This window comes from Nuphar pumila, chromosome 9, assembly GCF_984573655.1.
Source record: "Nuphar pumila chromosome 9, dmNupPumi1.hap1.1, whole genome shotgun sequence".
Classification (NCBI taxonomy): Eukaryota; Viridiplantae; Streptophyta; class Magnoliopsida; order Nymphaeales; family Nymphaeaceae; genus Nuphar; species Nuphar pumila.
This window is the reverse complement of record NC_143257.1, coordinates 7,750,541-7,765,057: the sequence shown is the minus strand read 5'-3', so window position 1 is coordinate 7,765,057 and position 14,517 is coordinate 7,750,541. Positions and strand designations below refer to the sequence as shown.

General features: G+C 42.6%; 1 pseudogene across 1 annotated transcript; it reads right to left on the bottom strand.

Annotated features, from left to right (window-relative positions):
- Window positions 1-313: 313 nt before the first annotated feature.
- On the bottom strand, window positions 314-13,249 carry LOC149828358 (L-gulonolactone oxidase 2 pseudogene; annotated as a pseudogene). The gene is made up of 3 exons (XR_016434103.1): window positions 12,581-13,249; window positions 2,206-2,461; window positions 314-1,231 (listed from the first exon to the last, which is right to left on the bottom strand). The product of XR_016434103.1 is annotated as an L-gulonolactone oxidase 2 pseudogene (transcript).
- Between the last annotated feature and the right edge of the window lie 1,268 nt (window positions 13,250-14,517).

Here is a 14,517-nt window from a genome sequence, read left to right as displayed (position 1 = left end):
GCATTAACAGAGTTTATCAAACTGTTGAAGTGCTTGTCAGATACTTGAAACCATCTCTTACATTGTAATACTTAGCTAACTTATCATGTGTGAGACCTCTTCTGAGCGGAAATCCTGCCATCTTTGTCAACTGTTCATAATTGCAAGGACCTTTCATTCCGCAACTGCTCCCTACTCTTAAGGAACAGTCCTTACAGTCTAACCCATACCCATCATAATTTTTTCTTTTTTCAAAAAAAAAAAAATATATATATATATATATATATATATATATTTCTCTTATTTAGGAAAAGGGAATTACATAGAATGATATTCAACTAGGGATTTCATACCATAGGTCTACCCTTAGACATCCACAAGAAATGCCCTATGATCCAACAAATATTCAATCACAATACACACAACAAATCCTGTCTTATTCAGGAGAGCTTTGTGCACACTCTCGCATCTTTATAAACCTTTCCAGGGCGACAAAAGTATCCTTCCTTTGGTGCACAATGCACATCCTCTGAGCATATGCACAACCCTTCCAAAGCGCACCCTTCATTGACAATGGTAACATTTCCTTGAATGCCGAGAATTTGATCTGTCCATTCACTAGAGAACAAGCCCAAGGGATCATAACCATCTTTAACCTTCAAAAATTCTCCACCCTTGGTGTATTTTTTCATTACACCATCAAATGCAATGTTCCTGTTCTTTCCCCAGTGCGGGAGCCCACCATATTTGAATAATGCCATCTGCTCTATCTCCTCAAGCGTGTCCTCGTGTAGCCTAGGAGCCATGGGGTCATTGGACCTGTAGTAAGTAATGTCAAAATCGATCGCATCCTCTTGCTTGCCCAAGTAAGCACTCGAGGCCTTAACGTAGCGCATTAGTATACCATTGTAGAGCTCAACACCACATAGAGAATTGGAGTCCAAGTCTCTAAGTTTCTTGATATCAGAAATAAATTCCCCAACCTTGGATAAATCAATACTGATTGTCGTTTGGTGAAAAAATTCGCCATGAATTCTTGGATCCCAAGCACATGCCGACAGAAGGCCATCGTCCGGGCTATCAAGGCAGGCACCTGAGGCTTGGAGGCGATTATGGTATCCAACCACAGGGTAGCCGGTGAAGAACAGTCCGTTGTTGGTCAAGCCATAAGCACCAGTCAGCAGAGTGGATGTCAGTAGCGTAGATGAGATGCACTTGCTATTCGAATTTTGTGTGGCCTCCGATGTTTCCTCTACAATGGACATTCACTGTCACAATGAGAAACTAGGCAGCTGCACTAAGATACACTTAACCTATCAAACTTGAACTTTCCATGATAAGTGGATGCCGCAGCATGGTGCAATGTTCAGGCGGAGTACCTAACATGGCACGCGAGCCATAGAGGTCCACAAAGGACTTTTCTTTTTTTACGAGTCATTGAAGATATCAGCAATTTTAGAAATCATCAAGCATTACAACAATTTTCCCTTGAAAGTTGCTAACTAAAAAGCTTTTTAAAATTTGGTAATGATAGGATGCTCCTGGAGCACCTACTCCCACCTAAGGAAGCTTTATTTTTTCAAAAAGAATTTTGAGTTTTTTTTGGTTGATCAAACCCTATATATATATGATCTGCAATCATTATTTAGTGGAAAACAAGATTTGGATCATGTGATGATGGCATACATGTAGGTTGGGTGCTGTTGAAGAGGGTGGATCAGGTGCAATCACATATGCACCTGATCACCCTCCATCTTTAGGATACAGCCTGCCAGTTGTGGGGCCAAATAGAAGATGGAGGGAGGTCCGCTAAAAGTGTGCAATGTGAAAGCACCTGACCTCTCACGCTGTTGAATGCCTCCAATATTAGATCCAAGGATCTGAGGTGGCGGTGGGACATGCTGATGTGGCACGGGCCCCATGCCTAAGATCAAGGCTGTTCAAAATCCGGTCCCTCATGAAAAAGGAGTGAGAGATCCAAGGATCGGGTGGGGGGTAGGTGGGTGGGTTGGTGTTGAATCAGATCTTAGATCTTCGAAGTTTGAATCAAAGGGTCTCCTTCGTATCTTAGATCTGAGTGACTGCGCATATTAATCTGGATCTAGATACAGAATGAACCGATCCTTTTACAGTCCTCCTTGTATGATTTAATTCTTATGAAAATGGAGATTCGTTTAAAGCTGCAAACTCTCTCTCTCTCTCTCTCTCTCTCTCTCTCCCTCTCACCTGTTATTCTTTCGAGACTCACTGCTACAGTTGGTGTAGAGAGAAAGGGTATGAAATCCATGCGGCCATTCCCTGAAGCGTTTGAGGAAACACGATCATCAATCCTGTAAACAGCCTTCTGTTGGGCTGGATACCACGTTATGTCAGCAAATTCGTGCTGTTCTCCGAAGGCCACCGCCATGCTCTCTAAATCTGAGTCGCTTCTCATCACATTTGTGACAGACCTTTGGAAGAGTGGCTCCAACCTCAGGGTCACCTAATAATCATGTGTCAGTATAAGCTATATATGTTCAAGGGCAAAGAGAACATGCCTAGCCTCCTCATACTCTTCGTTCAAGAAAGAGAGAGATGGAGATAGATAGATAGAGAGAGAGACAGAACCATATGGCCTTGCGTACTAAGATTGATAGCCCAGAATTCGCTGGGACCATGTTCAATATATAAAGGGGCCATAATAGCATAATAATTCAGGAACCTTTTTTCATAGTAGTCTACTAATTTGTTTTGGCATATTATATCAGTTAAGTAGAGAGGATGAAATTGAACCCTTAGAAGGTCGCAATAAAATCATTCATGAAATTTGATTCCTTGCCGGCAGGGTATATATCGAATCTAGGGGAAAAGGAATATATCTTACGAATCGATTGCATGACTATTTCCTCTTTTCCTGACTTGGTTGTTGGTTTGTTTGTAAAGCCAATCTGTTGTCACGTGCAATTCATTGAAAGTGCTCTCTTGGTCAGTGTATCACTACCTTTTTCTTTAAACAGTAAACAACATTTTGAACAGTAGGCAGCATGAAATTTTGTAGGCGTGATACTTGAAAGTGCTCTCTTGGTCAGTGTATCACTACTTTCTCTTTGTTTGAGAAGTATAGGCAAAAAACAAAAGGAAATAAGAAAGGAACACCATCAAATGACCCCAGAAAAAAGGCAAACGTTTGTTTCAAGTGTGAAGCAGAGACCCCAAACAGGGGTTGGCTTAGAGGGGTGGGTCCTTGGCTGATGGACGGGCAGTCAAGGTACGATTCTCATAGTTGTCTTCCCTCTCTGTAAGACAACGCGTAGCATAGACCCTGAGAGTAGGGGTCCTAGCCTTGAAGTTTTATGCTGCACAGGCTGAGCCAGCGTGATCAGGTCTTAGCGCCGACTGCGGTTTCTTCGGGTTATAAATCCAAAAAAAAAGTGTGAAGAGAGCTGAAGTAGCAGCGCACCTGAGAGACGACTCCAAACACTCCCGGGCGCAGATCAGGTCATGCTGAACATGAGCGTTTTTGCTCATGCTGATATCGTGGCCGTCTGTTTGCATTTTGGATGAATGCCACGTGGTTTTGTTGACTTTTGAGCTTTTTAAAATGCAAATCGGATGGCCACGATGTCAGCATGACAAAAAACACTCATGTTCAGCATGACATGATCCGCTTCCAACACTCCCAACGAGACTTTGAGAACATCCAACTCAGCATCATTGCTCGCGAGAGACCGAACCACTGCATAGCCATACCCGGGAGAGGCTGGGGTCACCACCCTCATCCCCACAACGTAGTCATGCACGGCACTGCCCTTCCCCCACAGGGAGCTGCCATGTGCTCCCGTTCCAAGCAGCCCGCCGATGGTGAGTCCCCACCAGTAGGGCATGTAAGGCAATGCCAGTTCTGCCTTGGCCGCGTCGTTTATCACATCCCTCAGCGTCGCGCCACTCTCAATCGTAATAGTCATGGTCGACGCATCCACACCGGTGGTGCAGTTGAGAAGGTTGGTGCTCACAATGAGGCCCTCAGTTCCCCCAAGGCACACCAACTTTGGGATGCTGTGGGAGCAGCGAGTCACCACCTTCATCTTCTGCTTCTTCATGGTAGCCCTCGCCACCACAGCTAGCAGCTTCTGAAGCAGGGTATGCTACCTCCGATGCAGAGCAGGTTGACTTGTCTGGAAAAACAGTGTAGGCATTCGTCACGGTACAACTCCTGGACTCCCCCACCAAACACTTCACCACACTGCTCAGTGGGCTGAAACTGGCACTAGAGAATACGAGCGCTACGACCATGAGAAGTTCTATAAGAAAGGTTGCCATTGGATTCAATGTTATTGGTCGGCTAGAAGAATGGAAGGCTTTATTTTGTAGGAAGGTGTTGGGGATAAAGCGGAAACAAACAAATGGACCGAGTCTTCCCCACAAGTGTGAATCAATGAAAACAGAGCGACAATGACAGTGGAAGTAAAAAAGACCAAACCACCAGCGGAAACAAAAATAACACACACAACGATTTACGCGGTTCCCTCTCAACTCAGGTACATCCATGATGACCGATTGGTCAGCACTTTCCACTATCTTCTTTCAAAGATTACAAAAGGAATAAACCTTACAAACATACAAGGTGTAACAAAATGAACAAGAGGATATACCTCACAAAAGAACAAGAAACAAATGATCTGAAGAACCAGCTTGATGAAACTGTCCTGAAAGAAGTGTAGCAGCACTTCTTACCCTTGCTCTCTCTGCACCCTTTCGGTACCCTAAAAGTGTTCCTCATACTTTTTGCCTTTTTGCGCTTTGCAAAGCTCTCACCGAAAAGCCTTCTCTCCTTTCTCATCCATCCTATATTTATAAGGGATAAGACCCACATTAAATGCGAAAAGACAAAATGTCTTGCACAACTTACGAAGCACCTGAAGCGCCAATATCATAAATCGCTATTCTAGCGATACCCGCAAGTCACTATACTACGATGTCACAAATCGCTATCCAGCGATGACCACAAATCGCCATGTAGTGATGCCACAAATCGACTTCCAGCTGAAGCCACAAATCGCTATCCAGCGATACCCGAATCATTGTCCTGCTGACAACACAAATCGCTATTCCGCGATAACCACAAATTGCTATTCCGCGATACTTCAAATAACTGTCCTGCTGACAGCACAAATCGCTATTCCGCGATAACTACAAATCACTATTCAACGATACTCCAAATCACTATCTTGCTGACAACACGAATCATTATTCCGCAAATATGAAGTCGACTTACGCAGCTCCAAACCCAAACCACAAATCGCTGATCCACAAACTCTGAACAGCTGAATCATCATTCAACTGAGAGGACTTCTACAAATCGCTGTCTAGCGAATACGAAAATGTCCTCAACAAGATCAGGCGATGTGCTTGAAAGAGACTGCAGCGAATAAGGCTTGGAGTGCGGTGAACTGAATAAGGAAAGAAACCCAACAATTCTCTCCCTTCTTGACTTATGTGGAAGCTTCTTCCATTCTTGCTAGGAATCGACACTTCTCATGCTTGTCCTTGGGCAATGACTTTGTCAACATATCTGATGTATTGTCATCAGTATGCACTTTCTCTAGTTGCAACAAATTTTCATTCAAGACATTCTAAATCCAGTGATATCAAACATCAATATGTTTTGATCTTGAATGAAATGAGGAATTCTTGCTAAAGTGAATCATACTCTGGCTATCACAGTGAAGAATATACACTTCTTGCTTCAAGCCCAACTCTTGCAAGAATTTCTTCACCCACAATAACTCCTTGCTGGCTTCTGTAATGGCGATGAACTCAACTCCTGTAGTGAAAAGAGCTACACACTTCTGCAATTTTGACTGCCATGCAACTGCTCCTCCTGTAAAGGTAACCAAATACCCAGAGGTAGACTTTCTACTATCTACATCACCAGCCATATCAGAATCTGTGAACCCTTCAAGAATAGATTTACCCTTTCCAAAGCACAGACTCATCTTTGAAGTACCCTGAAGATACCTTAGAATCCATTTCGCTGCTGCCTAGTGTTCCTTCCCTAGATTTGACAAAAAATGACTGATCACTCCAACAACATGAGCTATGCCTGGTTGAGTATAGACCATAGCATACATCAACAAACCTACTGCTGAAGCATAGGGAATTTTCTGTATCTCGATTCCTTCTTCATCATTTGCAGGACATTGCCTTAAGCTGAGTTTGAAGTGGCCTGCAAGTGGACAATTAACGGGCTTTGCCTTGTCCATGTTGAACCTCTCAAGAACCTTTCTAATATACTTCTCTTGCGATAACCAGATCAACCCATGTGATCTGTCATGAACGATTCTCATCCCAAGAATCTGTTTTGCTGGACTTAAATCCTTTATGGCAAAGGTCTCACTCAGCTCCAGCTTCAACTCGTTTATCATGCTGATGTCTTGGCCCATAATCATCATATCATCCACATAAAGCAAGAGAATGGTAAAATTACTGATGATGCATGAAATGCACATCATGTTAACAAGTTATTCATGCATTTTGTAGTGAGATTAAGGTTTTAAACCCATGTTTAGATGCATTTTGATAGTAAGGGGTTGTGGTTCGAATTTCAGAGAAATCGGAGTTAAAATGAGAGAGTTGTGACTATTTCAGTGTTTGTGCACGAATTTCGAGGTGGATGAGATCCATATCCGACCCAATTAGGCTATCTGGACCTTGGATCAACCTTTACAAAGCCCAAATCCAACCCACACGCATATCCGTACTCATTTAGAAAAAGTTTTACAAAACCCCGCCAAAAAGTGGCGCAGGGTAAAAATTTTCATTATAACCTTGTTTTTGAAAATACCAAAAAGTATAAATATACTTTTTAGAAGAGCCCTAGACGTCTTTGGCATTAGGATTGGCGCCTCCTACATTGAATCTAACTCCAGCCCCCTTCCAACCTCTCATTTCACTTCATTCTCCATTGAAGATTGGTTTTTGCTTGGAAATCAAGCATTATTCGATCTCCCGATTCATTTCTATTCGTTTCTTTAGCATCCTTGCTGTGTTTAATCACCATTTGATGTGTTTTTGCAGGTGTAGAAGAGGTGGAGACCATTAATCTTTCTTGGAAGTACGAAACACCCCAACAAGATGAGCCGACCCTACCTCCATCCGGTTTTCTAAGCCCTCCGATCGCGAATCGGCCCTCGTTCCATCTTCGGTGGATCTCCAACGTGTTGCAGCTGTAGAAATCCTGTTTGTGGTGATATTTCAGCATTCTCGAACCGTTCGGGATGTCAAGCCAAGGCCATTGTCCGCTCTCTTCTTCCTCACGATCGTCGGATCTCCCTTGAGGTTGAAAAGCATAACCATTTTCCAGGGATTCTTGTTCAAGTGCGGGAATTGAGAAGCAGTGAAAAGACAGAAATACCCTTGGCGTACAACAGAAGACTGAATTATTTTTCTATTTTATTTTTAGTGTTAATTTTTAATTGTTATTCATTTTGTGATTAATAAATTAAGTTTCTTAGAAATAATTGAGTAATTCCTGTTCCCTGTGGATTCGACCCGTACTTACCACTTTGTGGAAAGTCGGTTATTTACTTTTGGTTGACGATTTTCCAAAATTTTTATTGAAAAATATTGTTTTAAAATTACCACTTCCAAAATATCAACCAATTACCATTTGAAAATTTCTTCACAAATACACAATGGTTTGTGGAGGTTCTTGAATATTCATGCTCAGTCATGAAGGAATCAAATTTCTTATACCACTGCCTTGGTGCTTGCTTCAATCCATATAAGATCTTCTTCAGCTTGCAGACTAGGTGCTCTTTACCCTTGTCAATGAAGCCCTCTGGTTGCTTCATATAAATTTTTTCTTCCAAGTCACCATGCAGAAATGCAGTCTTCATATCAAGCTGCTCAACTTCAAAATTCATGCTTGCAGCTATACCGAGCATAGTTCAGATGGAATACATCTTCACAACTGGTGAGAAGATCTCATCAAAATCAACTTCCTTCTTCTGAGCAAAACCTTTTATTACAAGTCGTGCCTTGTATCTAGGTTGGGAGTTGTTCCCATCAGTCTTCTCTTGAAGACCCACTTGTTCTTCAATACCTTCTTCCTTTTAGGTGTCTTTACCAGATCAAAGGTGTGATTCTCATGCAATGAATCCATTTCTTCTTTCATTGCCTTAAGCCACTCAAACTTGTTTTCATCCTCCAAAACTTCTTCAAAGGTTTCTGGCTCACCTTAATATGTAATCATCATATACTCATTTAATGACTATTTTTTGGATGGTTCTTTCTCCCTGGTAGACCTCCTTATCAGAGTTTGAGAAAGTGGCGCTTAGGTTGCTGGCTCCCCCTCAATTTCTGTCTCAGCACTTCTTTCCTTTGCATCATCATGAGGAGGTGGCATCTCCTCCACGGAATCACGAACAATCGGTGCATCAAGGGGATCTATGTCAACAAGATCACCTTTACTGGACTCTAATGGCTCAGACTCACCAATGTCTTCAATGGTCTAATCTTCCAAGAAGACAACATCTCGACTTCTGACCACCTTTTTATCAACAGGGTCATACAGTCTGTAGCCAAACTCTTCATGTCCATAGCCAAGGAAGATGCATTGCTTGACTTTTGGATTAAGCTTGGACCTCTCTTCCTTCGGAATGTGAACAAATGCTCTGCAGTCGAATACTCTCAAGTGTCCATAGGAAGGTTCTTTCCCAGTCCAAGCTTTCTCTGAAACATCTCCCTTCAAAGGAATAGAAGGAGACAAGTTGATGAGATCAATTGTTGTCCTCATTGCCTCACCTCAGAAAGACCTTGGCAATTTAAAGTGAGACAACAAACATCTGACTCTCTCAAGAATGGTGCGATTCATCATCTCAGCAACTCCATTATGTTGAAGTGTCATCCTCATAGTCCTTTCATGCTTGATGCCATGATTGGTGTAGTACTGATCAAATGGCCCAAGGTATTTGCCGCCATTATCCGAACGAACATACTTTAACTGCCTGCTAGTTTTTTTTTCAGCCATGGCCTAAAAATGCTTGAATACATCTAGAACTTGGTTTTTAGTTCTCAAAGTATAAGCCCAGACTTTTCTTGAGTGATCATCAATGAAAGTCACAAAGTACAGTGCACCACCAAGTGTCTTAACCTTCAAAGATCTGCATACATCAGAATGTACAAGATCTAGAATGTGAGATTTTTTAGATGCAATACTTCTATAGAAAGAAACTCTATTCTGTTTACCATGAAACCAATGGACACATGGTTCTAACAATGTACCTGCTGCACCTGCCAGGAGCTCTTTCTTGGCCAAAACTTGCATCCCCTTCTCGCTCATATGCTCAAACCTTCTATACCATAATTCTGTGGATAAGCCAGTCTCCACAACATTCACAACACTCTTGCAGATCTTCACTTGCAAAGTGTAAAGAGAACAAGCCTTTGTCCCTCTGGCTACCACCAAAGAACCCTTGGTTAGCTTCCACCTTCCATCACTGAAGGTGTTGTTGTAGCCCTCATCATCCAACTTTCCGGCAGAGATCAGATTCAGTCGGATGTCTGGTACATGCCTCACGTCTTTCAGCAACAACTTGCAGCCAACGCTTGTTTTCAAGCAGATGTCGCATATGCCAACAATCTTTGACACATCTTTATTTTCCATTCGGAAATTACCCAAATCACCTTGCAAATAGGAAGTGAAGAAATCAGTCCGTGAGGTAACATGAAATGAATCTCTAGAGTCAATCACCCAATCAGTCTCCTAACTAATCAAATTTATACTGGTGCCATTATAGACAACCAAGAGCTATCCGTCTATGATTGCGGCTGTGGCGCCCTGCTTCTCTTCTGGGCTCTTATCTCTGCTTTGATCCTTGAACTTGAGCTTCCTGCAATCCCTCTTCACATGCCCCTTTTTGTGACAATAATAACACTCGACATCTTTTTTCGAGCTCGAGTGTGAGTGGCCTCTAGATTGGACACGGAAGTGCAGGGTCTTGCTCTTACTCCTGCTTCTCCCCCTGTTTTCAACCACAAATGCCTCGAAGGTAGAAGCAACACTTGATGACCTTCTCCTGGTCTCTTCATTCAACAGACTACTAGTAACTTGGCTCATAGTTACCGTTCTATGAGGTGCAAAGTTACTAACAGTAACCACCAACATTTCCCAATTCCCCGAAAGGGAACTGAAGAGCAACAAAGCTTGTAGCTCATCATCAAAAGTGATCTTTATTGTGGTCAGCTGATTCACAATGCTTTTGATGTCATTTAGATGCTTTGCAATAGAGCTACCCTCTACAAGCTTTCAAAATAGAAAAACCTTGTTAACTACCGTCTTTTTGTCGTAAAGGCTTTCTAGTTTGATTCAAAGACCATGCGTCGAAGTTTTTGTAGAAACATGATGAAAGACACTGTCGTCTATCCATTGCTGAATGAAACTGACCGCCTTTCAGTCTAGCTTTCTCCATTCATCATCTTTCATCTCTTCTGCTTTGCCGCTGACACCCTTAATGGGTCCATCCAGATCTTTACAAACTAAGAGGTCTTCCATCTTAGTTTTTCATGTCATTCAGTTTGTGCCATTCAAACTGATCATACATTCGACAACGTTATTCTCCATGACTTCACACACGAATATACACCAAAGCTCTGATACTAAATGTTGTGGATAAAGCGGAAACAAACAGACGGATTGAGTCTTCCTCATAAGTGTGATTCAATAGAAACATAGCGACGATGACAGTGGAAGTAATAAAGACCAAACCAGCAGCGAAAACAAAAATAATACACACAACCATTTACGTGGTTCCCTCTCAATTGAGGTACATCCACGGCGACTGATAAGTCAACACTTTCCACTATCTTCTTTCAAAGATTACAAAAGGCATAAACCTTACAAACACAAAAGGTGTAACAAAATGAAGAAAAGGATATATACCTCACAAAAGAACAAAGAACAAATGATCTGAAGAACCAGCTTGACGAAGTTGTCCTGAAAGAAGTGTAGTAACACTTCTTACCGTTGCTCTCTTCACACCCTTTCGGTGCCCTAAAAGTGTTCCTCATACTTTTTGCCTTTTTGCGCTCTGCAAAGCTCTCACCAAAAAGTCTTCTTTCCATTCTCATCCATCCTATATTTATAAGGGCTAAGAGCCGCATTAAATGCGAAAAGACAAAATGTCTTGCACAACTTACGAAGCGCCTGAAGCACCAATATCACAAATCGCTATTCTAGCGATACCCACAAGTCACTATACTACGATGTTACAAATCGCTATCCAGCGATGACAACAAATCGCATGTAGTGATGTCACAAACCGACTTCCAACTGAAGCCACAAATCACTATCCAGCGATATCCGAATCGCTGTCCTGCTGACAGCACAAATCGGTATTCCACAATAACCACAAATCACTATTCCGCGATACTCTAAATCGCTGTCCTGCTGACAACACAAATCGCTATTCCGCGATAACCACAAATCACTATTCAGCGATACTTCAAATTGCTATCCTACTGACAACCCAAATCATTATTTAGCGAATACGAAGTCAACTTATGCAGCTTCAAACCCAAACCACAAATGACCGATCCACAAAGTGTGAACAACTGAATCGTCATTCAGCCGAGAGGACTTTTACAAATCGCTGTCCAGCGAATATGAAAACGTCCTCAACAAGATCACCTAATAAATCTGAGTCGCTTCTCATCACATTTGTGACAGACCTTTGGAAGAGTGGCTCCAACCTCGGGGTCACCTAATAATCATGTGTCAGTATAAGCTATATATGTTCAAGGGCAAAGAGAACATGCCTAGCCTCATACTCTTCGTTCAAGAAAGAGAGAGATGGATATATATATATATATATATATATATATATATATATATATATATATAGAGAGAGAGAGAGAGAGAGAGAGAGAGAGAGAGAGAGAGAGAGAGAGCTGATGGCATATCATGGTTCACATGTTTGTATGGATCAACCATATGGCCTTGCGTACTAAGAATGAAAGCCCAGAATTCGCTGTGCCCATGTTCAACATATAAAGGGGCCATAATAGTATAATAATTCAGGAACCTTTTTATAAAGTAGTCCACTAATTTGTTTTGGCATATTATATCAGTTAAGTAGAGAGGATGAAATTGAACCCTTAGAAGGTCACAATAAAATCATTCATGAAATTTGATTCCTTGCCGGCAGGGTATATATCAAATCTAAGGGAAAAGGAATATATCTTACGAATCGATTGCATGACTATTTCCTCTTTTCCTGACTTGGTTGTTGGTTTGTTTGTAAATCCAATCTGTTGTCACATGCAATTCATTGGAAGTTGTCTCTTGGTCAGTGTATCACTACTCTTTTTCTGTTAACAGCAAACAACATTTTGAAAATGAGCATTTACTAGTTTATATGCTCATAGTTGTCTGCTCTCTAGGCAAGACAACGCGTAACATGGGTCCTGAGAGTGGGGGTCCTAGCCTCGAAGTTTTACACTGCCGGCATGACGACTGTAGGTATGGACGCTGAGCCAGCGCGATCAGGTCTCAGCGCCGGCTGCGGTTTCTTGGGGTTATAAATCCACAAAAAGTGTAAAGAGAGGTGAAAAAACAGCGCACCTGAGAGACGACTCCAAACACTCCCAACGAGACTTTGACAGCATCCAACTCATTATCACTGGTCGCGAGAGACCGAACCACCGCATAGCCATCCCTCGGAGAGGCAGGGGTCACCACCCTCATCCCCACAACGTAGTCGTGCACGGCACTGCCCTTCCCCCACAGGGAGCTGCCATGTGCTCCCGTTCCGAGAAGCCCGCCGATGGTGAGTCCCCACCAGTAGGGCGTGTAAGGCAATGCCAGCCCTGCCTTGGCCGCCTCGTTTATCACATCCCTCAGCGTCGCGCCACTCTCAACCGTAATCGTCATGGTCGATGCATCCACACCGATGGTGCGGTTGAGAAGTTTGGTGCTCACAATGAGGCCCTCAGTTCCCCCCGGGCACACCAACTTTGGGATGCTGTGGGAGTAGCGAGTCACTACCTTCATCTTCTGCTTCTTCATGGTAGCCCTCGCCACCACAGCTAGCAGCTCCTGTTCTGAAGAAGGGTAGGCTACCTCCGACGCCGAGCAGGTCGACCTGTCTGGAAAAACAGCGTAGGCATTCGTCACGGTACAGCACCTGGACTCCCCTACCGAACACTTCACCACGCTGCCCGGTGGGCTGCAACTGGCCCTGGAGAATACAAGCGCTACGACCATGAGGAGTTCCAGAAGCAAGGTTGCCATTGGATTCAATGTTATTGGTCGGATAGAAGTATGGAAGGCTTTATTTTGCAGGAAGGTTGGTCGAGAACACTGGAAGCAGGTGCCTTAAAAAGGAAAGGAAAGGTGTTTGCTTTATGCAAGTTATATGCTTGATTGAAACGTTTTCATTGTCTTGCAGGTTGCTCCATGTTTAGTTGCTTCATTGTGAAAGAGGAGTGATTGGGGGAATGAGTGATCAGCATGAGCCACCCGGTAATTCAAAGGAAGGAAAACAAGGCATGGATGAGGTTAGGCTTGAGTGACTGATATGACGACGTGACCAAACGCTTCTTCCTCTTTGGATTTCGTGGTAAATGACATCGGTTTACTGACTGAGGAGGTGAAGGCTAGGTTTATACTGAAATTGACCCCATTTGATGCCCCACTTGGGGTATTATTTTATAGAATTTTTAGGTGGGAGTGGAATCACGTGAATGGAATACAATGTGCTAGGCCTTGTTTTTGGTGAAGCACAACATATGTACTTGGCGTTGATGGAGGTCACGGCCTAACGCGTCATTGCTTTGGTGGTTACAGTGGATGGCTGAAATGCTTGAGGTCCTCAGATGGCATTGGCAATTCTCTTGCCATGGAATTGGAACCTTCATCTGTGTGGTCATCCTAGTGTGTGATTTGCTAGTTGATTGCTAAAGCTGCAAAGCAACACCATTTATTTGAGTTTTCTTTGTGAGTGTCTTGAGACAGTGGTGGGAAAAACGGATTTCTTATTGCTCATAATGGTATTCAAGCTTTGCATACCAAAGCTTCAAAGAGTTTTTATATCAATTTCAATTGGGATGATATAGTTGACAGCTTCATACAAAGAGTCTTTATATCAATTTCTCTCTCTCTCTCTCTCTCTCATATTTATTAGTATTTTAGAAGGGAAGATCCAATTGTCATGTTCTGTGATAATGGGACATAAACTTCAAACTCAATGATAACGACCACGAGGCTCTCGGCTTTTGATGCGAATCCGAAACTGAAAGCTTCCCCTAAGCAAAGTTGCCAATAACAATTTAGTTTGAATCAATATATTGATCTTTATTCCACATGTTCTCTGTTTTTGCTTACATGGTGCTATATTTCACAGTTGGTCTCTTGTGCTAATACATGTCTAAATGATCGGCAATTCACATTAAGTTTTCGACTGTAGTTGAATCGCAGCTATTAACCTTATCAATCTTCAACTTTCATTGCCTGAGCATGTGGACGTCAGATTGAAATGACTTTGCATATCCATATGGATA